At 39.2% G+C, this 26,967-nt stretch overlaps 2 protein-coding genes across 11 annotated transcripts in view; one reads left to right on the top strand and one right to left on the bottom strand.

Annotated features, from left to right (window-relative positions):
* Window positions 1–21,077, bottom strand: part of KIAA0825 (KIAA0825 ortholog) — a 466,326-nt gene extending 445,249 nt beyond the window's left edge. For all 3 annotated transcript variants that reach the window (XR_012513095.1, XR_012513096.1, XM_039470047.2), the window contains exon 1: window positions 20,972–21,077. The gene's annotated coding sequence lies outside the window, so the exon portion shown is untranslated. The remainder of the gene's footprint in view (window positions 1–20,971) is intronic.
* The window catches only part of SLF1 (SMC5-SMC6 complex localization factor 1), a 114,301-nt gene continuing 107,984 nt past the window's right edge, over window positions 20,651–26,967 (top strand). For 7 of the 8 annotated variants that reach the window (XR_012513103.1, XR_012513102.1, XR_012513101.1 and 4 more), the window contains exon 1: window positions 20,651–20,799. The gene's annotated coding sequence lies outside the window, so the exon portion shown is untranslated. Of the gene's footprint in view, window positions 20,800–21,084; window positions 21,245–26,967 lie in introns of those variants that run through there. The other variant, XM_003920751.4, reaches the window with a different exon arrangement.

Genomic DNA, 26,967 nt, shown 5'->3' with positions numbered 1-26,967 from the left:
TTTGTGGGTTTATCCACCTGTTGTCTGTCTCTGTCCCAGGGAGTTGGAGCTTTATGAGATTCCGTTGCACTACTGCCTTTTTTTTTATTTTTCTTTCAGGTCTGACCCGCCCAGCTAGCAGCAGGCCTAGCCACTGCCTGACCACAGGGGCTTTGTTGAGCTGCTGTGGGCTCCACCCAGCTGCCCTGAGCTCTTCCCTGTAGTCCTTTTTATATGGGCGTAGTTAGAACTGTCTGGGCAATGGTGGCCCCGCCTCTGTTATGGCGGACTCTCTCTGTTGTGGCAGTTGCCTTGGCAATGGCGGGTTGCCTCGGCAACTGCAGCCTGCCTCCCTAGTGGTGGAGAGTCTCAGTAATGGCGGAAGCCCCTCCCCCACCCAGCGGGACCGTCCTGGTTCAGCTGTGCTTGGTTTGAAGGGCTCAACCCAGAGGGTTTCCAATTACTGTTTTTGTTTTCGTTGTTGTTGGGGGTGGAGGGGTGGGACCAACTGAGCCTGATCACCTGGCTCCCTGACTCAGAGTCTTTTCTTTTAAGTTGAACAACCCCGCGTTCCGGTCGCTTGTTGAAAAGGCGCCGGGATCTCCCGTGCTGAGACTCATGGAGTCGGCTCGAACTGCGGCGCAGGCTCCTGGTGGATTTTGTGCCTAGGAATCTCCTGGCCTGACTCGCTACTTCAGATGAGTGGGCAACTCTGCTCGCCAGCTAAGAGGGCTCCCAGACCAGTGGCTTTTGTACGGAGACCTGCAGCAACAGGGAGTGGTCACAGCAGTGGCGCGGGCGGAATCAGCCCCGCTGGGGCCAAAACAGCCGCACCGGCTGGGACTGCGACGCTGGCGACCCCTCTGCCTGGGTATCTCCTGGTCTGTGGGCAATAAGAGTTCGTCTGGAAATGCGGCGTCCACTCACCCTCTGCATTTTCACTGGGAGCTGAAGTCCTGAGCTGTTCTTAGGTGGCCATCTTCCCAGCATTCCCCTTAGGGCAGTCAAATCTTAAAGCTCTAAAAATCCAGCAGGGCAGTCAAATCTTAAAGCTCCAAAATAATCTTCTTTGACTTCATGTCTCATACTCGAGGCATGCTGATGTAAGAGGTAGGCTCCCACAGCCTTGGGCAAGTCCGCCCCTGCCACTTTTCAGGGTATAGTCCCCCTTCTGGCTGCTTTCACAGCCTGGCATTGAGTGTTTGTGGCTTTTCTCGGTGCAAAGTGCAAGCTGTTGGTAGATCTACCATGCTGGGGTCTCGAGCATGGTGGCTCTCTTCTTACATTTCACTTGGCAGTGATCCAGTGGAGACTCTGTGGGGAGCTCCCACTCCACATTTCCCTTCTGCACTGCCCTAGCAGAAGTTCCCTATGAGAGCTGCACCCCTGCAGCATACATCTGCCTGGACATCCGTGCATTTCCATACATCCTGTGAATTCTAGGCAGAGGTTTTCAAAGCTCAATTCTTTATTTTTGCACAACCACAGGCCCAACACCATGTGTCAGCTGCCATGGCTTGAAGCTTACACCCTTTGAAGCAATGGCCTGAGCTGTACATTGATCCATTTTATTTACAGCTGCTACACACGGCACCAAGTTCCAAGACTGCACGCAGGAGCAAGGCTCTGGGCCGAGCCTACAAAACCATTTTTTCCTCCTAGGCTTCCCAGCCAGTGATCGGAGGAGCTGATGTGACGACTTCTGATGTGCCCTGAAAACATTTTCCCCATTATCTTGGCAATTAACATCAGGCCTCTTATTATTTATGCAAATTTCTGCAGTTGCTTGAATTTCTCCTCAGAAGATGGGTTTTTCTTTTCTATCACATCATCCAACTGCAGTTTCTAAACTTCTATGCTCTGCTTCCCTTTTAAAAATAAGTTTCAATTCCAAACCATCTCTTTGTGAATGTATAAAGCTGAATGCTTTTAAGAGAATCTAGGTTACATCCTAAATGCTTTGCTGTCAAGAAATTTCTTCCACTAGGTACACTAAATCATCTATCTCAAGTTCAAAGTGCCATAAATTTCTAGGGCAGGGGCAAAATGCCACCAGTCTCTTTGTTAAAGTATAAGAAGCCTTATCTTTGCTCCAGTTCCCAACATGTTCCGCGTCTTCATCTCAGACCGCCTCAGCCTGGACTTTATTGTCAGATGTATAGTTTGCAAATATTTTCTCCCACTCTGTAGGTTATCTTTTTACTCTGTTTGTGGTTTCTTTTGCTGTGCAGAAGCTCTTGTTTAATTTGGTACTATTTGTTAATTTGTTCTCTTTTTTTGCAATTGCTTTTGGCATCTTTGTCATGAAATCTTTGCTAGTTCCTATGACCAGAACTGTATTTCCTAGGTTGTCTTCCAGGGACTTACAGTTTTGGGTTTTACATTTAAGTCTTTAATCCATGTTAGTCAATTTTTGTATATCATGTAAGTAAGGGGTCCAGCTTCAACATTCTGCATATGGCTAGCCAGTTATCCCAGCACCATTTATTGAAAACGATCATTTCCCCATTGTTTGTTTTTGTCAACTTTGACAAAGATCAGATGATTGTAGGTATGTGGCCGTATTTCTGGGCTCTCTATCCTTTTCCATTGGTCTGTGTGTCTGTTTTTATATCGTAACATGGTGTTTTGGTTACCATAGCCCAGTAGTAGTTAAAAATTGGGGAATGTGATGCCTCTGGCATTGTTCTTTCTGCTAAGGATTGCCCTGGCTGTTTGGGCTCATTTTGTTCCACATAAATTTTAAAATAGTTTTTCTCTAGTCTCTGAAGAATGTCATTGGTAGTTTGATGGGAATAGCACTGAATCTGTAAATTGCTTTGGGCAGTATGTCCATTTTAATGATACTGAGTCTATCAATCCATGAGCATGGAATGTTTTTCCATTTGTTTGTGTCATCTCTGATTTCTTTCATCAGTGTTTTGTAATTGTCATTGTAGAGATCTTTCACCTCCCTGTTTAGCTGTTTTCCTAGGTATTTTATTCTTTTTGTGGCAAGTGCAAATGGGATTATGTTCTATGATTGGTTGTTGTCAGTGTATAGGAATGCTAGCAATTTTTACATGCTGATTTTGTATGCTGAAAATTTGCTGAAGTTTTTTTTTTTTTTAATCCTCTAAAGGAGCTTTCGAGCTGACACTATGTGGTTTTCTACATATACAACCATGTCATCTGCAAACAGGGATAGTAAGACTTCCTCTCTTCCTATTTGGATGCCATTTCTTTCTTTATCTTGCCTTATTGCTCTGGCCAGGATTCCCAATACTATGTTGAATAGGAGTGGTGCAAGAGGGCATCCTTTCCTTGTCCCAGTTTTTAAAAGGAATGCTCCCAGCTTTTGCCCATTCAGTATGATGCTGGCTGAGAAAACACATTTTTTTTGCAAACATCAAGAACATTCTCCAAAATAGACTATGGACCTAGGTCATAAACAAGTCTCAGTAAATTTTAAAACAATAAAATCATAGGACATATGTTTTATGAGCACAACTGAATTAAATTAGAAATCAATAGCAGAAAGAAATCTAGAACACCCACACTATTTGGAAGTTAAAGAATACATTTCTAAGTAACCAATGCATCAAAAAAAGTGACAGCAATATTAGAAAATAATATTACTGAATGCAAGAAAAAACACAATATTACACATTTCATATGATGCATAAAAATGTTTAAAAAGAAATTAATAGCTCTTTCAGGAAACAAAGGAAGGAAACCTTTCCAACACATTCTATGATGACAGAATTACCCTGATATCCAAGACAAACACATCCCATTCTGTATATAGTCATGTGTCACTTAAAAATGGTGATACATTCTGAGAAGTGCATCATTAGGCAATTTTTTCATTGTGTGAACAATATATAGTACACTTACACAAACCTAGATGGTATAATTATATGGTATTGCTTATAGCTCCTGGGCTACAAACAGGTACAGCATGTAACTGTACTAAATATTGCAGGCAATTGCGACACAATGGTATTTGTGTAACTAAACATAGAAATGTACAGTAAAATATAATATAAAAGACAAAGAAAAATGGTAAACCAGTATAGGGCAGTTATTATACATGTAGCTTACAGGACTGGAAGTTGCTCTGGGTGAGTCAGCAAATGGTGAGTGAATGTGAAGGCCTAGGACATTACTGCACACTACTGTAGACTATATAAACGCTGTACACTTAGGTTACACTATATTTGTAAAAAGTATTTTTCTTTTGTCAAAAATAAATTAATCTTAGCTTACTGTAACTTTTACTTTATAAACATAAATTTTTTTTTTTACTTTCGTGTAATAACACAGCATAAAACACACTATACAAAATATTTACCTTTAAAGCCTTATTCTGTAAGTTTTAAAAAAATATTTTAAGACTTTTTTAAACGTTTTAAACTATTTCGTTAAAAAATAAAAAACAAACACACACATTAGCCTACGCCCACACAGGGTCAAGATGACCAATATCACAGACTTCCACATCTACATTTTGTCCCCCTGGAAGGACTTCACAGGCAATAATAAGCATGGAGCAGTATTAACAATGCTTTTTTTTTTTTTTTTGGAATATCCTATAACAATGCTTTTTTCTGGAAGATGACCTGAAGGACTTGCTTGAAGCTGTTTTACAATTAACTGTATTTTTCTTATCAGTAGAAGAAGAATATGCTAAAATAATAATGAAATATATGGTAAATACATAAACCAGTAATACAGTCATTTATTATTATCAACTATTATGCATTATATGCATTGTACATAATTATGTTTATTTTATAAAACTGGTAGGCTTGTTTACACTAGCATTATCAGAAACACAAGTAATGCATTATACTAACATGATAGTTATGACATCACTGGGCAACGGAAAATTTTCAAATCCATTATAATCATATGGGATCACTATCATATTTGTGGTCTTTAGTTGACCAAATGTCGCTATGTGGCACATGACTGTATACCACACTTTCTTTATCCATTCATTTGCTGATAGATGGTTAGGTTGATTTTATATCTTGGCTATTGTGACTAGTGCTGCAATAAATATGGGGCTGAAGATATTTCATCAATATACTGATTTCCTTTCCTTTAGATGAATACTCATTAGTGGGACAGCTGGATCATATTTCAGTTCTATTTTCAGGGTTTTTTTTGTTTGTTTGTTTTTAGAAAGCTGAATATTGTTTTCTATCATGATAGTACTAATTTACATTTCCACCAACAGTATGTAAGATTTCCTTTTTCTGTGCATTATTGACAGCATTTGGTATTTTTTGTCTTTTTAATAATACTCATTCTACCTGGGGTGAGATGATACTTCATTGTGATATTGATTTGCATTTCCCTTATGACTAGTGATGTTGAGCATGTTTTCATATACTTACTGGGCACTTGTATGACTTTTTTTGAGAACTGCCTATTCAGATCCTGTGCCTATTTTAAAATCTGATTATTTGGGTTTTTTGCTGTTGAGTTTCTTGTATTTCAACTGATTTTTGATGAAGCTTCCATGAAAAGGTAACGGGAAAAATACTAGTCTTCTCAAAAAATGTTGCAGAGACACTAAATATCAACATACAAAATTATACTTGGACTCTTTCCTCATAGGATACCAACAAAATTAACTCAAAATTGATCAAAAACTTAAATATAAGAAATAAAACAGAAAAATTCTCAGAACAGATCATAGGTGGAAATCTTCTTGATATAGGAGTAGGCAATGGTTTCTTAGATGTAATACCAAAAGCAGAATCAATAAAAGAAAAAAACTGGGCCGGGCGGGGTGGCTCAAGCCTGTAATCCCAGCACTTTGGGAGGCCGAGGTGGGTGGATCATGGGGTCAAGAGATTGAGACCATCCTGGTCAACATGGTGAAACCCCGTCTCTACTAAAAATACAAAAAAATTAGCTGGGCATGGTGGCATGTGCCTGTAATCCCAGCTACTCAGGAGGCTGAGGCAGGAGAATTGCCTGAACCCAGGAGGCAGAAGTTGCGGTGAGCCGAGATCGCGCCACTGCACTCCAGCCTGGGCAACAAGAGCAAAACTCTGTCTCAAAAAACAAAAAAAAAAAGAAAAAAAAAAAAAAAGAAAAAAACGGATAAATTGGACTGCATTAAAATTCAAAACTACTGTGTTTCAAAGATCACCAATAAAGTGAAAAGACAACTTACAGAATGGGAGAAATGTATGCAAATCATGTATCCTAGAATACATAAAGAACAAGTACAAAATCTTCACAGCATTCCCTACTCCAATAAGACTGCAGAATGCAATGGAATGCCACAGAAGTTTTAGAGCTCAGAGGAATGTAATCTGATTTCTGTTTTATCAAGTTTATTCTGAAATTCTAAATTATGATCAATACTGCCATAGGTTGTCCCCCCAAAATAGGGGGAGCTAGTACAACTCAACAATACAAAGATAAATAACTCAATTTAAAAATGGCCAAGAATTTGAAAATATATTTCTCCAAAGAAGATATACAAAAGCCAGTAAGTTCATGAAATACTGTTTAACATCATTAGAGAAATGCAAATTGAGACCACATCAGATATCAGCTGGTTTTTATAGGAATTGCATTAAATCTGTAGATTAATTTGGGAAGTATTGCCACTTCACAACTTACTAGAATGTCTATAATCAAAAGACAGAAATAGACAGTGATGGGGAGGACGTGGAGAAATGGAAACTCTCATACACAACTGACAGAATTATAAATGTTTCTTCCCTGCCCCATCAGTGGGGATATTTCCTTAATAGCACTTTGTATTTTATAATCATTTTTGTCATCTCTCTCACTAAACTGAAAACACATAAAGAGAAGGATTATGTCTCTTTCCCTCTACCATGTATATTTAGTACTACAACCATAACTTGATTATGCCTCTGTTAGGGCACTGGTCACCCTGTGCTCTCTGAATCATTGATTTGCTTATCTCTCTATGTTAGTCTGTTTGCATGGCTATAAAGGAATACTTGAGGTTGCTTGGACAACTCAGCCATTCCAGCCTGTGGACTTAGGAGAGACCAAACCACCAGGGGGTGGAAGTAGTACCCCAGCACAGCATAGCTACTCTACAAAAGCATGACCAGATTTCTTCCCTAAGTGGATCCCCAATCTGCTCCTCCTCAGGGGGTTGGACTTCCCAAAGGGGGACCTCCAGCTGCTCCCACTGACATTCTCTAGCCCACAAGGTTTGAAAGCTTCCTAGGAAAGAGTCCCTAGAGGGAGGGGTGGGCCACTATCTTTGCTGTTTCAGCAACTTAGCCATTCCAGCAACTTAGCCATTCCAGCAACTTAGCCGTTCCAGCAACTTAGCTGTTCCAGCCTCTAGGTTTTGGAAAGCCCAACCTGAGGGGAGTGAAAAGAATACCCCAACACAGCATGGCTGCTCTACTAAAGTGGAGCTAAGCTGCTTCTTCAAGTAAGGTCCCCACAATCCTGTTCCTTTTGGTTGGATGAGATCTCCTAACTGGGGTCTCCAATTACCTTCTACATGTACTTTTGGGCCAGCAACAAGTCTGTACCCCACTGGGACAAAGCTTCCAGTGGTAGGAGCAGGCTGCCATATTTGCTATTTCATAGCCTTCACTGGTGATACCTCCAGATACTGGAAAATCTGAGGTGACTAGGGACTGAAGCAGATGCCCAGCAAACTGCAGCAGCCCTATGGAAAAGTGGGCAGACTGTTAAGAAAGAAAACAACAAAAACACAAACCCCCGAAACCCCATCCAAAGGTCAGAAACCTCAAAGATTAAAGGTAGATAAAGCCCACAAAGAGGATAATCAGTGAAAGAATGCTGAAAACTCGAAAGAGACCAGTGTGCATTCTCTCCTTCAGATGATCACATCACCTTTCCTGCAAGATTCTGGAAAGGGGCTGAGGCTGATATGGCTGCAATAACAGAAGTAGACCTCAGAATATGGATCAAAACAAACCACCAAACTAAAGAAGCATGTCCTAACTCAATGCAAGGAAGCTAAGAATCACAATAAAACATTGCAGGAGCTGACAAAATATCCAGGATAGATGATATAACTGACCAGATAGAGCTGAAAAACACAATACAAGAATTTCATAATGCAATCGCAAGCATTAATAGCAGAACAGTCCAAGAGGAGGAAAGAATCTCAGAGCTTGAAAACTGTCTTTTTGAAAAAAGACAGGTAGACAAGAATAGAGAAAAAGAGAATAAAAAGGAATGAACAAAATTTCAGAGAAATATCTGGTTATGTAAAAGATTAAATCTATGACTGATTGGTGTACCTGAAAGAACTGAGGAGAATGAGACCCATGCTGAAAACATATTTCAGGATATCATCCATGACAACTTCCACAACCTTGCTAGATAGGGCAACACTCAAATTCAGGAAATGCAGAGAATCCCAGTAAGATACTCCATGAGAAGATCAGTCCCATGAAGAGACTCCATGAGAAGATCATACTCCATGAAGATCATAATCATCAGATTCTCCAACGTGGAAACAGAAGAAAAATTGTTAAGGGCAGTGATATAGTTTGGCCATGTCCCCATCCAAATGTCAATCCAAATCTCATCTTGAATAGTAGTTCTCATAATCCCCTCTGGGGGTAATTGAATAATGCTGTTGTCATGATAGTGAGTGAGTTCTCAGGAGATCTGATGGTTTTATAAGGGGCTTCCGTCTTCTCTTGACTCTCATACTTCTCTCTCCTGCTGCCTTGTGAAGAAGGATGTGTTTGCTTCCCCTTCCACCATGAGTGTAAGTTTCCTGAGGAACTGTGAATCAATTAAACCTCCTTCTTTTATAAATTGCCCAGTCTCAGGTATGTCCTCTATCGCCCAGGCTGGAGTGCAGTGGTGAAATCTTGGCTCACTGCAACCTCTGCCACCTGGGTTTAAATTATTTTCCTGCCTCAACCTCCCAAATAGCTGGGATTACAGGTGCCTGCCACTGTGCCCAGCTAATTTTTGTATTTTTAGTAGAGACAGGGTTTCATCATCTTGGCCAGGCTGGTCTTGAACTTTTGACCTCATGATCCACCCATCTCAGCTTCTCAAAGTGCTGGGATTACAGGTGTGAGCCACCACACCTGGCGTCGGGTATGCCCTTACAGCAGAGTGAGAATGCACTAATATAGGCAGCATGAGAGAAAGGTCACTTACAAAGGGAAGACCATGAGACTTAACAGTGAACTTCTCAGCAGAAACCCTGCAAGCCAGAAGATCTTGGGGGCCAATATTTAGCATTCTCAAAGAAAAGCAATTCCAACACAGAATTTTGTATACGGCCAAACTAAGTTTCATAAGTGAGGGAGAAATAAGATCCTTTTCAGACAGGCAAATGCTGATGAAATTTGTTACCACCAAGACCTGCCTAACAAGAGCTCCTGAAGGAAGCACTAAACGTAAAAAGGAAAAAACACTACCAGACACTATAAAAACATACTGATATACACAGACCAATGACACTATGAAACAACCACATAAAAAGTGTGTAAAATAACCAACTAGCATCAAGATGACAGGATTAAATTCACATATAACAATATCAACTTTAAATGTAAATGGGCTAAATTCCCTGATGAAAAGACCCAGAGTGGCAAGCTGAATAAAGAACCAAGACCAAATTGCATGCTGTCTGCAAGAGATCCATCTCACATGCGATGATACACATAAGGTCAAAATAAAGGGATGGAGAAAAATTTACCAAGCAAATGGAAAACAGCAAAAAACAGGGGTTACAATCCTAGTTTCTGACAAAGGAGACAAACCAACAAAGATTTTTGAAAAAGACAAAGATATTACATAATGGTAAAGGGTTCAATTCAATAAGAAGAGCTAAATATAAATATATATGCACCCAACTATGCCTAAATATATATACACCCAACAAAGGAGCACCCAGATTCATAAAGCAAATTCTGAGAGACCTTCAAAGAGACTTAGACTCCTACACAATAATAGTGGGAGATTTTAATACCCCACTGACAATGTTAGATAGATGATCAAGACAGAAAATTAACAAATATATTCAGGGTCTGAACTCAACTCTGGTTCAAATAAACATGATAGATATCTACAGAACGCTCCATTCAAAAACAACAGAATATACATTCTTCTCATTGTCATATGACATATACTCTAAAATTGATCACATAATCAGAAGTAAAATACTCCTCAGCCAACACAAAAAAACTGAAATCATAACAGTTTCTCAAACCACAGCACAATCAAATTAGAACTCAAGACTAAAAAATTCGCTTGTGGTGGTTCATGCCTGTAATCTCAGCACTTTTGGAGGCTAAGGTGGGTAGATCACCTGAGGTCAGGAGTTCCAGACCAGCCTGCCCAACATGGTGAAACCCCATCTCTACTAAAAATACAAAAACTAGCTGGGCATGATAGCAGGCGCCTGTAACCCCAGTCACTCAGGAGACTAAGGCAGAAGAATCACTTGAACCCAGAGGGCAGAAGTTGCGGTGAGCTGAGATTATACCACTGCACTCCAGCTTGGGTGACATAGTGAGAGTCTGTCTCAAAAAAAAAAAAAAAAAAATTCACTCAAAATCATACAATTACATGGAAATTGAAAAACATGCTCCTGAATGAGTTTTGGGTAAATAATAAAGGCAGAAATCAAGACATTTTTTGAAATTAGTGAGAACTAAGATACAATGTACAGGAACCCTGGGACACAGCTAAGGCAGAGTTAAGAGGGAAATTTGTAGCATTACTTTTATTTTTATTTATTTATTTATTGAGAAAGAGTCTCACTCTGTTGCCCAGAAGGAGTGCAGTGTCACAATCTTGGCTCATTGCAACCTCTACCTCCCAAGTTCAAGCGATTCTCATGCCTCAGCCTCCCAAGTAGCTGGGACTACATGTGCATGCCAACATGCCTGGCTAATTTTTATATTTTACATATGCATTTTTTTTTTTTTTGGTAGAGATGAGGTTTCACCATGTTGGCCAGGCTGGTCTTGAACTCTTGACCTCAAGTGATCTACCTACCTCTGCCCCCCAAAGTGCTAGGATTATAGGCCTGAGCCGCTATACCTGGCCAAAAATTACTATTAATACTTTTACTAACCTTTGTGTACACTACATATTTTCTCAGAATTAATCTAATTGGGCTGTAACATCAATGAAAACATCAGATAGTATTTGTTGCAGTGATACAATTTGAGCTTCCCAAGCAAAACTTAGGATTTTGGAAAATATGTATAATGCCAGATGGACAGTTTTCCAATATTACAAGATTCTCCTGATGAGACTACTGGTGTTATTAACAAATGGGAATTTTTAAAGTTGTATAATGAAATCTATTAAGATTTGGAAAATCAGCATACCTCAATGAATCAATATTTTCCAAAAGGCTGGTACATTATGTAACAGAATCATGTATTTGTAAAAAATTTATTCAAAGTATGAAATACACCAAGGGATTTTAAAGTAATAAAGTACCAAAATTAAACTGATATGATATCAGATTCTACATTGCAACTAAATTTTAATAAAATTCTACTTGTCAAATTTTGGTGAACAAAGAATATTCACAATAATCTGAAAAGGCCATTTAAATAGCTCCTTTCTTTTTTTGGGGGGGGGCGAGCAGAAACCTTTTTTTTTTTTTTTTTTTTGAGATGGAGTCTTGCTCTGTTGACAGGCTAGAGTGCAGTGGTATGATCTTGGCTCAATGCCACTTCTGCCTCCCAGGTTCAAGCCATTCTCGTGCCTCAGCCTCCCAAGTAGCTGAGACTACAGATGCATGCCACCAAGCCTGGCTAGTTTTTTTCTTTTTTCATATTTACCAGAGATGGAGTTTCACCATGTTGGCCAGGATGGTCTCGATCTCCTGACCTCATGATCCACCTGCCTCACCCTTCCAAAGTGCTGGAATTACAGGTGTGAACAATATAACTCCTTTATTCCAACTATAAACATGTGTAAGGTTGGATTTTGCTTATTACTTCAACCAAAACAACATATCACTAAAGACGGAATACAGAAGCAGACCTGAAATTCAGCTTTCTTTTACTAAGCAAGACATTGAAGAGACTTTGCAAAATATAAACCTATACCACTTTTCCACTAAAATTTTTGTTTTGGAAAATATAGTTTTTTTAAAAAAGTTGTTTATGTTAATATGTAGTGGTTTATTTAATTAAATATTTTCAAAAAATTCATTTTAATTTATAATACAAAAAATATAAGTAGATATAATTACATAAATATAAATTCTCTGAAGTCCTCAGTAATTTTTAAGAGTATAAAGGACTCCTGAGACCAAAAGCTTGAGATCTGTTGAGTTGGACAAATTAGAAGCCCTAGAAAGATAATGACCAAGTAAAGTTAATCAAAAGAATAAGTACTGGCAGCACTAAGAGATACCAGAGTATAGAAAGCAACATAAAAACAAAGTCTATGGGAGGCTGAGGCAAGAGCGGGAGGCTCAAACAGGAGAATGGCTTAAACCTAGGATGCGGAGGTTGCAGTCAGCTAAGATTGGATGACTGCACTCCAGCCTGGGCGACAGAACCAGCCTCTGTCTCAAAAAAGAAAAAAATAAAAGAAAGCAACATACAAAAACAGCCTAGAAGGTCCCCAGCCCTACTCCTAAATTCCTTCCCACTGAAAGCTCTTAACAGCAGAGAATCACCTTGGAAGAACTAAATTGCCCGTGAGCATTTCTGATGGCTACCATGAATATATGTTAGAGAAGGAAAGGATGATATATCTGAAAAATTTAAAGGAATACATTGTTATGTGATTATACACAAAACTTGCATTTTTAAAGTGAAAAATATTTGATGAGCTGGTTTGAAAAGTCAAGAAGCATGAGAGAAATGTCATGATGACAGGGTACAATGGCTCACGCCTGTCATCCCAGCCCTTTGGGAGGCCGAGGTGAGTAGATCACTTGAGGTTAGGAGTTTGAGACCAGCCTGGCCAACATGGCTAGACCCCATCTCTACTAAAAATATAAAAATTAGCTAGGCATGCTGGCACATTCCTGTAATCCCAGCTACTCAGGAGGCTGAGATAGGAGAATTGCTTGAACCTGGGAGGTGGAGGTTGCAGTGAGCCAAGTTCATGCCTCTGCACTCCAGCCTTCCAGCCTGGGTGACAGAGTGAGACTCTGTCTCAGAAGAAAAAGAAATGTCAGGACATAGGGTCAGGCACAGTGGCTCAGACCTGTAATCCTAGCACTTTGGGAGGCCGAGGTGGGCAGATTGCCTGAGCTCAGAGTTGAAGACCAGCCTGGGCAACACAGTGAAACCCCATCTCTAATAAAATACAAAATAAATTAGCCAGGTGTGGTGGCATATGCCTGTAGTCCCAGCTACTTGGGAGGCTGAGACAGGGGAATTGCTTGAACCTGGGAGGCAGAGGTTGCAGTGAGCCGAGATTGCACCACTGCACTCTAGCCTGGGTGACAGAGTAAGACTCCATCTCCAAAAACAATAAAAAAGATAATAGAAAAAGAAATTTCGTGACAAAATGAAGCAGAAATTATTCGCCTATATTACTAAAAATTCAGACCTCATCAGTAGAATGCTCTTCAAAATGAGATGTTATCATGGCTCAGTTTAAACTCTAAACTTAAAGTGTTGAATTAGCTATGCTCCATGGAAGGAAAATGGACAGTAAACTGGTGATGTGGCATGACTGTTGGCTGCTAGAAACAACTGCAGCTGTACACTCTCCCTAATATCCCATGGTTAGAGTCAAGGAAGAGATCTTTTGAGTAATTCTTAGCAAACAAGTAACAAAAGTTATTTGTTACATAACAAAAACAAATCTTAACAAATAACAGAATAGCACTATCATATAACCCAACTGGAATAACTGTATCCCCTAATAAGGTGAGCAAACAAGAAGCCTTTTCCGGGAAGCATGATAAAAAGAAAAAGCCCTAAATTTAGATTCTTAAGACCTAGCTTCTGGTTCAAGTCACATGTTTCCTGAGTTATTCATTATGTTAAATCACCTGTCTAATCTTCATTTCCTCATGTATGATAGTTAATCTAAATAAGTTGTTTTCAAATTCAGCTGTGTTTCCCAGTAACAAATACATTTTTTTATCCCCAATCTTGAAACCACATGTATCTGAAACAAAAATACAGGCTATGACTCACCAAATTGATAGCTTATAACCTGCCATTTGAAAAGCACAGAAATGATGGATCTCTACATTTACTTACTAAAAACAACAGAAAAGTGATGGGGGCCGGTGGGAAGGATCCTATAAAACTATATTTTTACCTTTGTGGCTACAGAGGTATCTTTGGTAAAGAGGCAAATAGACATTCAAGTTTTAGGTTAATATTCTAACCATGGATTCCAAAGTGCTGGGATTATAGGCATGAGGTCAGGCATGGTGCCTCATGCCTGTAATCCCAGTACTTTGAGAGGCCAGCACCGAAGGATTGCTTGAGTACAGGAGTTCGAGTGGGCAACACAGTGAGACCCTGTCTCTCCGAAAAAAATTAAACTTTTTTTTACATAGTGGTGTACACCTATAGCCCCAGGTACTTGGGAGGCTGAGGTGGCAGGATCGCTTGAGCCCAGGAATTCAAGGCTGCAGCGAGCTGCAATTCTACCACTGTACTCCAGGCTGGGTGACAAAGTGAGACCGTCTTAGAAAAAAGAAAAAGATTTACATTATATTTATTGGCTACCTGAATTTAGAAATTTAGACAACAGTCTGTGTTTAACCACCTAATGCCAAAAATGAGTTGCTTAGCTAATATTTGCATTTCTAAACTATTATTTTGAACAGATGTTTTGATTCCTGTTACGGCTAACAAAACTGTACTGTAAAAGAAGATAGTGTAAGAACATATGACTCAAATGTCAATGTCAGTCTGGCAGTAGGGATTGTACTTTTCTTGAGGGTGGGAGGGGGTGGGACAGGCAATAAAATTCAGGATTTGAAATTCAAACGTATTTGTAAGTTTTAGCATACGACAACTGTTGATCATTTTTAATAATACCTAACATTGAATACCGTGGCAATATGGGATTCCTCTAATACATGACTTTGGCTTTTGGACTCTGCACTGGTCTAGTTGAAGCTTTCTTAGAACAATGCAGCACTTTAACATTCTTACTCTTCTTTTTTCCTTCCTTCTTTTCTTTTTTGGCTGTCAGACAGGCATTGAGGCCTGAAGGCAATTCCTACTCTTGCTCCCTCTCCTTTATTCTTCTCAAGCAGTTTCCCCAATAAACATCTTGTATATCTAATCTCCTTTTGGCATCTGCTTCTAGGGGAATTTGAACAAATAAAGTGCTTACTACACCAGACACTATATTAAACTCTATGCATGCATTATTTTACTTAATCTTCACAAAAGGCCTATGAAGACATCATTATTCCCATTTTACAAATAATGAAACAGTAGAACAGTAACTTTCTCACTGTCATACAGCTAGAGTTGGGATTCGAATCCAAGTCTGTTTGACTTGACAGTTGGAGCCACAGATCTTATTTTAAAACAGTGAGGTTATTAAAAACAAAACAAAACTAGAGACCCCTAACAAAATTTTTCAGATGCCTGTGTACTTTCACACACTGTTACATTTAATCCTAGTAAATCCATAAAGTTGATAGCATTACCACTTTACAGATGAAGAAATTGTGGCCCATAGAATTTAAGTAACTTCTACAAGGCTATCATTACATGTTCATGAGTTTAAGCTCAACCCCTGGTCCTCTCTGAATACAGTTGTTTACATACCACATTGCCTAATTAGTCAAAATGACATTGTCTTGTTTTAAGCTTTTGTATTTGTTAAAACTATTTACATGGGATGTACGTATTTCAAGGGATGTACTAAAGTTTGACCTGTCCTCTCTATTTTTTTGAGAGAGAATCTCTTACTGTCACCCAGGCTGGAATGCAGTGGTGTGATCTCAGCTCACTGCAACCTGCACCTCCTGGGTTCAAGCAATTATCCTGCCTCAGGGTCTGGAGTCACAGAGACTACAGGTGCTCACTGCCACACTTGGCTAATTTGTATTTTAGTAGAGACGGTTTCACCATGTTGCTCAAACTCCTAAGCTCAGGCAATCAGCTCGCCTTGGCCTCTCAAAATGGTGGGATTACAGGTGTGAGCCATCACGGCCGGCCACCTGCACTTACTAAAACAATCAAAAAACAAAAAACAAATTTACCTTGTATGGAGCAATGTTGGAAAAAAAAAAAAAAACAGTAAGAAGTCAGTTTAAAAGTTATAACATATTCATAAAATTCAATAGCATGCAGGCCCTAAATACTATTTTATAGAAACAAATGTATTGACATGGAAAAATTCATGGTATAGCACACTGAAAAAAAGCAGGTCACCAGACAATATGGATAGTATTATTTCATTTTTATTTTAAAAGCACATATATGCAAATCTGTAATAATACAGAGAAAAATTGTAAGTTCTGAGTGGTGGGATCAGGGGTAACTCTTCCTTTCTCTTTCCTTTTTGGGTTATTTGTATACTCTAATATTTCTGTGACAAATGGGCATTTTTCCATAACAAAGAAAACAAATGCCAACTCCATCCTCCACCCCATCATGGTTACACACAGATTATTGCTTATTGTTAAAAGCCTAACATCTTTAACTTGCCCACATTGTTATCTTCAATTCCTCCTAAACTCAGCTTTTTGCCTTAGCTTTATTACCAGCCTTCAATCATTTTACACGTCCAAAGTGACTTAGGTTCTCTTTTTTCGACACCTTTGCATCTTCTATTAGAACACCTGTTCCTAGCCGGGCGTGGTGGCTCAAGCCTGTAATCCCAGCACTTTGGGAGGCTGAGGCGGGTGGATCATGAGGTTGAGAGATCGAGACCATCCTGGTCAACAAGGTGAAACCCCGTCTCTACTAAAAATACAAAAAAATTAGCTGGGCATGGTGGCGCGTGCCTGTAATCCCAGCTACTCAGGAGGCTGAGGCAGGAGAATTGCCTGAACCCAGGAGGCGGAGGTTGCGGTGAGCCGAGATCGCGCCATTGCACTCCAGCCTGGGTAACAAGAGCAAAACTCCGTCTCAAAAAAAAAAAAACAAACAAACAAACAAAAAAAAAAAAACACCTGTTCCTTTTGTTACCCTGCCAAAATCCTTACAATCCTATATGGCACAAACTTAATATTACCTTTTTCCTGAGGTCTTTCCTCATCTGCCCTCCTGGAAAAAAAAGAATTCCTTTCCTTTGCATTCCCATCATGTTTTATGTTCAACTATGTACGTAAATTGTCCTACATACAAGAATTACTTGTGTATATTACTTTCTCTTTCCTAGTAGACTGTAAGTGAAAAGACTATTCACCTTTGTCTAATTTATAAAGAAGTTTTATATCCACTAATCTTTTATCCTTACAAGATTGAGCAAGAAAAAAAATCAGTATTTATTTAATAGCAATTGTGTGCCAGGCAATGTGTCTGAGGCTTTATATATCAACTCAACCCTCATAGCAGTTCTGTGGATCCATTTTACATACGAAAACATAAGCTCACAAAGGTTCAGTGACTTACTAGTGTCATAGCTGGTTTAAAAAAAAGCATAGCTGTGATTGTTTTAACTCTATTTTTTTTTAAACTCTGTTCTTTCTATTGCAAAAACGTGATCGTGTGTCTACCAATGTGGAAGATATGAACACATAAAAAAGCTTATTTGAAACACATCAAAATTGACGAGGGTTTTCTGGCACACTGCTATATTTAGATAAAACTTGGGAGTCAACTAAAGTCAGAGGATTTTTTAGGTAAGAGGAACCTTATAGATAATCTAATCCATCAAACTCCTATATGTTATAGATGAGAAACATGATACCCAGAGAAATAAATTTGCTTTTGCACACATTTAGCAGCTGAGCCAGGATTAAAAATTCAACTGGAGGCAGTGTAGCAAAGTGGTTAAGATTACTGCTTTTGGGGTCAGAGGCTTTCATTCACCTCATAGCTGTGTTTAATGACTATGTGTAACCTAGGACAATTTATGAAGCTTATCTTTTTCCTCAGTTTTCTCATCTGTAAAAGGAGTATAATAATATCCATTGTGCTGTAATAAGTAATTTAACACTAAGTGCAGAGAATACACACAGAAAAAAAATATTAGATATTCTCTTATCTCTTGTCTCACAGTCCAGTCTTTTTTGTAGGACAACACATTGCCTTTTATGAATGAGTGTGGAGTGGACACTATATTTCAGGGTCAAGGTGAGTAACAATAATTAAGCATTAATGTATAAATACTTCTCAGTGGATAAATAACATTTTAAAAAGGAATGTACGAATACTTCTAATGGATAAATAACATTTTAAAAAGGAATCATTCATTCAATAAATTTTTATTTTTATTTTTTAGAGACAGGGTCTTGCTCTGTTGTACCGGCCAGAGTGCAGTGGTGTGATCATAGTTTATTGTAATCTAAGTATAGAACACAGTAAAAAGAGCCAAAATTTAGAGGATCTGGATTCAAATCCTCTTGCCTTAGCCACCCAAAGTGTTGGGATTACAGTCATAAGCCACAGCTCCTGACTTATTTATTGAGCTTCTACTACATGCCAGGCACAGTGCTAGATGCTGGGTATGAGATGCTGAACAAAACAGACATAACCCCAACCTTCATAAGAACTGAAATTTGATAGCAAAATATCCCTGAGATCTGCCTACAGGATCTGCCTATGAGTCAATGCAAAGATCTGCCTACAAGTCAATGCAATATAATCAAATACACATTAGTATTTGAGGTTAGCTATACCTATTTAGTTGTAAAACAGTATATTCTTTAAAATTAAGTTCTATGTCATGTCTAGTATTGGTCATTTCAACTAAATTTTTGTAAATTCTCTGACAATTAGGCTACTTTTCTTTCTCTATACAGAATAGGGTATTGGGATGGGCAGGTTTAATTAAGCATATTCCCTGAAACTATGTGATAATCCCTATCTGTCTAGGGTTACGTGAGTGAAACAGAACAGTTTTGCTAATAATAAATAATTCCTTATAAATCATTACAAAGTTCAATTTTATAAATTTGTGCTCATTTGCTCATTCTCTCTCCACACACAAACACACACACACACACACATACACAAATACAAGTATACATATATACAAATGTGTGTGTGAAAAGCTGCCTAAAGAGATAGCTGATACTCTGGACTGAGTCACCAATATGCTGATGATCTCTAAATCTTCTGTATTTGCCCCAAGTGTTCTGTCAATGTACAGTATAGGCATTTGTTTGAATTAGGATAATAAAACTGGCCAAGAATAAAGGCAGTAAAGAAACTGTATTATTCACATGTTAAAATTACCTTATGGTGATGAACACATCCAGTAAGTCCCTTTATCCTCAAGTTTTGCTATCCACTGGATTTCTAAATGTGACATACTATCTATCCAAATTTACCTGTGAGTGAAAATGATGCTGTTATCTTTACTTATAAAGGTATAGAGCACAGTAAAAAGCCAAAATTTAGAGTCAGGTAGTCTGGATTCAAATTTTAATTGTGCTATTTAATGATATAATTTGTGGAAAATCACAACCTATTTGAGTCTCAGTCTGTTTGCAAAATAGAAATAACACAATTTTTGTGATTTTCTTTATTAAGCATTAAATAAAAGAATAAATGTTAAGTGCCTGGCAGATAGTATCTACTCGGGGTAAGTATTAATGATTGGCTACATTCAAGAGCAATTAATAGAGATAAAGCACTGTCTCTAAAAACTAGTTGCTGTACAGAAATAATATATAGTCTCCCTGAAATAATTTTTAATACTTTCAACTGGAGAAATAAAGCACACAAGATTCAATAAAATGTCAAAATTGGAATCAACGGGGGAGATTATAAGTTTGTGGAATTATTAACCAACAAGGTTAGAAAATCAACGTGCTATCCTAAATAAATATGGTTGCATTATTTTCAAAAGGTAAGAAGGCATCAGCCTGATGTAACAGCGGCCTTGAATTAAACATATTGCATTTTTCTTTATGACTATGCTCTCATAAAGAAAATGTTTGTATGGGTATGGGGAGCATACCCATAAAGAAAAATGCAATAGTACCTACAACTCTCTTGGGAACTGACTTTTTTTAAAAAAATTAATCAGCTGCCTTTTATGGGGTTTGGTGGGAAGTAATTATTTAAGTACAAAGTGGCAAGTGAAAACTACTTACCTAAGAAACTGCATTACCTAAGAGAAGTCGCCAAGGTTCACTACATCACAACTTTCAAATCTTAAATGATCACCTTTCCTCACCTTATCCCTTTGTCGGAAGCAATTTCTCTTTACAACTATTCTGGCTACCTCAGACCTCCATCCAAAATTCTCCTGAATCCTTCGTTATTGACAAAGGAGCAGAGCGCAAGCATTTTTTTCTGAAAGCACACCTACTTACTGATCACTGCCATCCAAAAATGCGTCTAATGTCCAAGCATGAAATTACAAGCTTGTTCTCTCATGTTTCAGCCAGGAAAACAAAGATCGTTCTTTTCATCCAATTCAACTGGCAGGGGGAACCTTCAATTAATTCTAAAGCAGGAAGCAACCTCCCATCTCACTTCCAAATGTTTGTAAAAGATGTCTTCTTCAGCCAACCGCCTGCCTCCCAGGCATGGCAACCCAGAACTACGGAAACAGTAATGAGGAATCGAGAGTGGCCAAACGCTGCCAATGGGAGATAGGACACTCGTTGATCATTGGCAGAGAAACTCGGCATCACGCCGAGTCACCATACACGGTGTCTTCGGCCTCGCCCAGGGACACTTGGGGACTCGAGGTCGAGTTCCAAGTCGGAGACAGATTTTGCGAGTGGAGAAGACGGTAAGCCGGGATCCCAGGGCCTTCTCCAGCCGCGCAGGGTGTCAAACGCCACAGGGTTGCATGGGGACTCCTTCTGGTTCAACCCTCGCCCACTCACTTCTGGGGCTGGCCAAAATGCTGCAGATAGCCCTGGCCAGCCAGGCCCAGGAGGCAACCCAGTAAAATCACTTACCAGTCTTTCACCTCCAGTGGTGATGTAGCGGGAGCCTGACCCGTTGGCCGGACTCAAGCCCGGCAACAGCTATGACGACCCTGGCGACGGCTCCAGAGCGTCACTGACAACCAACCGGAAATGATACTAACGCTTCCGGGGCTGCCTAGCGCGCGGCGGGAAATTATTTCCCAGAGCCCGGATTAGTGAAGCAGTTGAGTGCTGCAGCGGCAGTCGTCGCTCTTGCCGCCGCCGCCACCCGAGGAAAGCATCCTACACACTTCGGCCGGGAAGGTAAAGGGGCTCAGCTCGGAAGACACAGTGTATTCTGTGTCTGTGGGGATGTTTCTTCCCGGATCTGTACCCCCTAAGTTTCTGCCCTCCGGCTCTGAGGCTGAGAAGGTTGCGGCTGGGGTGAGCGGCGGCGGTGTCTGGCTCTCGCCCTTTCTCCAGCCGCTGTTTTTTCCCGCTCTCCCTACTTCGCGCCTGGCGCTGGAATTGGTGTGGTGGGCTGCTGCTGCAGACCCCGCGACGCTCACCGCGGCGGGGACCGGCACCGAGCGCCTCCCTGCAGTACTGGGCTGAGCCGCTTCCCCCGCTCCTGCTTGCGCAGCTCTGCAGCTCGGTCCGCCGCTTGGAAGGCGCTAGGCCCCCCGCGTCTCTCGTTTCCATAGAACCGATGGGGACGCCTCACCTAGATCCCAGAGTTTTGGCTGCTTTCCATAACTTAGCGTCTTCGAAGGTGGCCGGGTTCCCCCAGGCCCACCTTCCTGTGACGAAGAAAATTGTGTTATTCTTTCCTCTCTAGTAGAATTTTTTTAAAAAACATACCCAAACGGCAGTGATCCTATCTCTGACTGCTATAGGCCTTTAAACACAAACATACACACATACACGTTTCCCTGGAGGGAGGGTCTATGTTTCTGGGGATTATATTTCAGCTGCTTGAAGGCTGGAAACAAGACTAAGTGGTTATTTTAAGATTTCTTCCACCTCCGCAGCCTCAGATTAAATACTGACAAAAACAAACAAAAAAATACTGGTCTTGGGTACTTTATACCATTATTTGACTCAGGTGTTACATGGAGCTTGATTTTGGAGGCAGCATCCTCTTTTTTGACGAGTTACTCTTATTAAAAAGAAAAATTTGTTGTTGAGACATTGGGAATGAACAACTGAACTGAATTTACAATTTATGTGACAGACAATTCACCTTTTGGACTTTTTGGTTTATGTTATTCCGTTGTGCTTCAATTCGTGGAAATATCTGTGGATGTGCAAGATGTTCTCATTGTTGGAAAGTTTGATTACGTATATTGCAGGTGTTCAATATGTACGTTGCTAGTTTGAAGTGGATTTATATATAAGGGAGTAAATTTTATTCATTCATTTATTCTGTTTTGTTTGTTTTGAGACAGAGCCTTGCTCTGTCGCCCGGCTGGGTGCAGTGGCGCGATTTCGGCTCACTGCAACCTCCGCCTCCCAGGTTCGAGCAATTCTCCTATCTCAGCCTCTCAAGTAGCTGAGATTACAGGTGCACACCACCACGCGCAGCCGTTTGTATTTTAAATAGAGATGGTGTTTCATCATGTTGGCCAGGCTGGTCTCAAACGCCTGACCTCAAGTGATTTCACCTGCCTCGACCTCCCAAAGTGCTGAGATTACAGGCGTGAGCTACCGGGCCCGGCCAAATTTCATTATTTCTAAGTTAACTCAGTATTCTTAATTTAAAGGAACTAGGATGTTCAAATACTTGAATGTTTAAGTCGATTTTATTTTAAAGACAGCTAACCTTCAGTATTGCATATAAACCCCTATTCTGTTTTCTAAATTCAGATTTTATTAGGCGTTATTGATTAAGTAAAATTGAATTATATGACGTAACATTTTCTTCCCTAAAGCATAAAGCATATAGCACGTGAAAGTCATTGAAAAGATGGTCAAATGTGGTTACTTTTGATAATCAAAATTCAGAACTCTTAAGATTTCATAATACGCATCCACAATTTACAATGATGTTCAAAAACATTGCTTTTTGGGAAAGCAATAGTATAGCTTTATTAATTAGTATTTTCCTTATTATATGTATCTTGATTCTATTACTCTAAAGTAGGGTTTTCACCATTTAAAGAAAACTTTTTTTTTGAGACAGAGTTTCGCTCTTGTTGCCCAGGCTGGAGTGCATATGGCAAGATCTCAGCTCACCACAACCTTCGCCTCCCAGTTTTAAATGATTTTCCTGCCTCAGCCAACCGTGTAGCTAGGATTACAGGCATGCACCACCATGCCTGGCTAATTTTGTGTTTTTAGTAGAGACGGAGTTTCTCCATGTTGGTCAGGTGGTCTCCCGACCGACCTTGGGTGATCCGCCCACCTCAGCCTCCCAAAGTGCTGGAATTACAGGTGTGAGCCACTGTGCCTGGCCTAAAGAAAACATTTTTATTTTATTTTATTTTATTTTATTTTATTTATTTGTTGAGAAAGGAGTCTCACTGTGTCACCCAGGCTGGAGTGCCGTGGCCTGATCTCAGCTCACTGCAGCCTCCGCCTCCTGGTTCAAGCAATTCTCCTGCCTCAGCCTCCAGAGTAGCTGGGACTGCAGGTGCCCGCCTGATTTTTGTATTTTTAGTAGAGACTGGATTTAACCTTATTGGCCAGGCCGTCTCAAACTCCTGAGCTTGTGATTGTGTGCTGCGGTTACAGATATGAACCACCATACCCAGCCAGGAAAACATTTTTAACAAGTAAAATAAAAAATTCTGTGTAGACATTGAATAATAAACCCTAAACAAAACAAATCCCTCAAAAATATAACTAAAATGAGACATCATCTGTTACTCTTGTAATTGACTCTTTGAATATACTAATGGAAAATACATCTGTGTAAGGTACTATGTACTATTTCTCACCTTATAAGGGAATGCTACTGCTTAAAAGTAAAATAAGGCCGGTCGCGGTGGCTCAAGCCTGTAATCCCAGCACTTTGGGAGGCCGAGGCAGGTGGATCACGAGGTCAAGAGATCGAGACCATCCTGGTCAACATAGTGAAACCACGTCTCTACTAAAAATACAAAAAAAAACAAAACAAAACAAAACAAAAAACTAGCTGGGCGTGGTGGCACGTGCATGTAATCCCAGTTACTCAGGAGGCTGAGGCAGGAGAATTGCCTGAGCCCAGGAGGCGGAGGTTGCGGTGAGCCGAGATCACGCCATTGCACTCCAGCCTGGGTAACGAGAGCGAAACTCCGTCTCAAAAAAAAAAAAAAAAAAAAAAAAAAGGTAGAATAACCCTGAAACTTTTAAGTTCATTTAATTCATACTTTCTTTCAAAATTACTTTGAAATTTAAAATACACTGTTGGGTTAGTTTTGAGGAGGAAGAAAGCCCTTATGAATTACTGTAATGACTGAGTGATACCAAATCACTTTTGAGAGGAAAATAATGAAAACTTTGTTTCTCATTAAGGAAAAAAAAAAAGCACTCTTTAGATTGCTTCTAGAAATGCCTTGAAATTTTAGACAATTATTTTACTGGAAATAATTTATAATTATGTTTAATTTTTTTTCAGTGATGTTACTGTTCTAAATGTCTTCCCACCTTTGTACTGGTCCTTTCATGTAATGTATCTTTCTCTTGTGTTAGCTCAAAGTAGGTTGCTCTATGAAATTAAAATGTGGTTAAAAGTATTAGACTAACTTCTGAAATTTAATACAGCTTGGTGTTGTAGAAAAGGCATATGATTTTTGCACAAAGACTTATCTTTTCAACTTGTTTTCACCATTTACTAGCTGTGTAATCTTGAAGTAGTTTCTTAATCACTCAGATTTCCCAGTATCCTCATCTGCATAAGAATAATAAATAGCACTTATGTTGTGAAGAAGGAAAATATATGAAGTGTATAAGCCACAGTAGGTCCCCAATAAAAGTTAAATACTGCTTGTTCAATCTTAGACGTATGCTCTTCCTCCTAAGAAAACCAAATTTCCTAGGATATCAAAGCACGTTTGACTTCTATCCCCTCTGGCTAATAAATATCTACTGTCCACCTATTTTTTTTTTCTGAACCTTGCTTCTCTTGACCAACTTGCTTCCTTAAGGACTCCTTTATCCCTAAACTAACACCTGCCCAGCCTGTGCCTTATACAGTATTGGATAGATTGGACATCTCCATATGTCCCTGCAAGCCTCTTATTTCTTTCTAACCATATTCACTTTGCTGCTTGTTCCCATTTCTTCCTTCTAGTGCTAAATTTGTCATCAAAAGGACTAATTACTACTTCTTTCCCAAATAATGCCATGGAAGTAAGAGCATCCCTCAAGTCTCATCACTGGATACTTCTGTCAAATAATGTTTGTGTGTGTGTGTGTATGTGCACGTGTGCGTGCACATGAGTGCATTTTCATCTCTCTCTCATATCTTTGAAGGATGGGGTAAGAAACAGACACTGTGTCTTAAAAAACAAAATGTCCCAAGGCCAGCTGAATAAAATTAAACCAAGGGCCTAATTCAGCTCCTAGGCCTAAAGGGCACAGAATTTCTAAACTCCACTAGTAGTTAAAAGCCAAACAGAATTTTACACACACAGTGTAAGTACTGTGGCATGTGTCTGCCTTTTGCACTATTGGTTCAAACAGAGATCCAACACTTGGACCCCTTTTCAGTTTTAGCAATTATTTGTTTACTTTCCCAGTTAAAGTTTTGGATAAGAGAAATCATGAAAATTTTTTAGACTTATTAATTCAGAGCAAAAATCTTGACTGCATTCAGTGCTTGGTATATGTTTTTCAGATGAGGGGAGTTTCAAATAATTTTTCTGAGTTTGTTGTAGAAGTAGGTTTAAAATCAAAAGGATTCACCAAACTAATAAACATTGAGAAACCACTAGTTATCATATGACCTTACACCATGAAGAGTATTAAGTGGAATGGAAAAATGATTACAATATAATATGACATAAAACTGAAGATATGAGACAATGTAATATCCAAATCTTGTCAAATATGTTTTTCACACTCAGATAAAACCTGGAAGTCGATCCCCCCGCCCCGCCATTGGTAACAATGGTATTACAGACTGAAGGAATTAGAAATGATTTTAATCTTAATACTTTGTTGAATTTTTCAAATTTTCTATAATAAGTGCATGTTAAAACTGAAAGATAAATCTGTTAAGATTATTTTTGAGGGAAAAACTTTAGTTCTTAAATATATAAATCAAAGTTTTTTGTTAAACCCTTATTTATTTTAGCTAATGATACCATACAATTTATTTCTAAGATTCCTTATCTTCTCGGAGTTCATTTATAGGTAGGGCTGGCTATAAAAGAAACCAGCCCTGTGTAATGCAGAGTAGGGAAGGGTTTATCCTTACTTTCCTTACAAAAGCCTCTTTCTGCATCCTTGCCTCTCATTTTTGTAGCACCTTCCGTTTTTTTCCAAGGGTTGTACCCTGCTCTTTTCATCTTGCCTCCCAAACCAGACCTTTGTATTCACATCTGTATTCTTCCTTTTCTCTGAGCTCAGTTTTCAACATGTTCTTCAAACATGTTCTAGCGATGTGTTTACATTATAAAGAATTCAAAGGACCTAAAAAACTAACTTATAATAAATATTGTTCTTAATTAAGATGAAGAGTTCTATAGGTTTTATTTGCATTTTGGACTTGCACCAACTGCAAAGGAATTTCAGGCATCAAGAATAGACCCATGTGGGAGATATTTTGGGAAAGTCCATACCACAGAGACAGTTGCTTGCTATGCATAAAGGCTAACTCTGTTCACAGTCATTATCTTCTTGTTGTATTTTATTGTTCAAGGTAAGTAACTAATTTTTGTTAATTACGATAAGATTTTAAAAATAATTACTACAGAAGGACATTTTCTCATAACCAAGAATGTCATATAATTTTAATTTTTTTGATAGTAAAGATAAAACTTTTAACTGTCAAAAGTCATTCTCTCTTTTTTGCTTTTTTTTTTCCTCCCTCCTTTTTTTGGTGTTAGGATAGTATCTTCTAT

This window comes from Saimiri boliviensis, chromosome 1 (genome assembly GCF_048565385.1).
Source record: "Saimiri boliviensis isolate mSaiBol1 chromosome 1, mSaiBol1.pri, whole genome shotgun sequence".
Lineage (NCBI taxonomy): Eukaryota > Metazoa > Chordata > Mammalia > Primates > Cebidae > Saimiri > Saimiri boliviensis.
The sequence above is the reverse complement of the archived record's forward strand: the minus strand, read 5'-3'. Positions and strand labels throughout refer to the sequence as shown.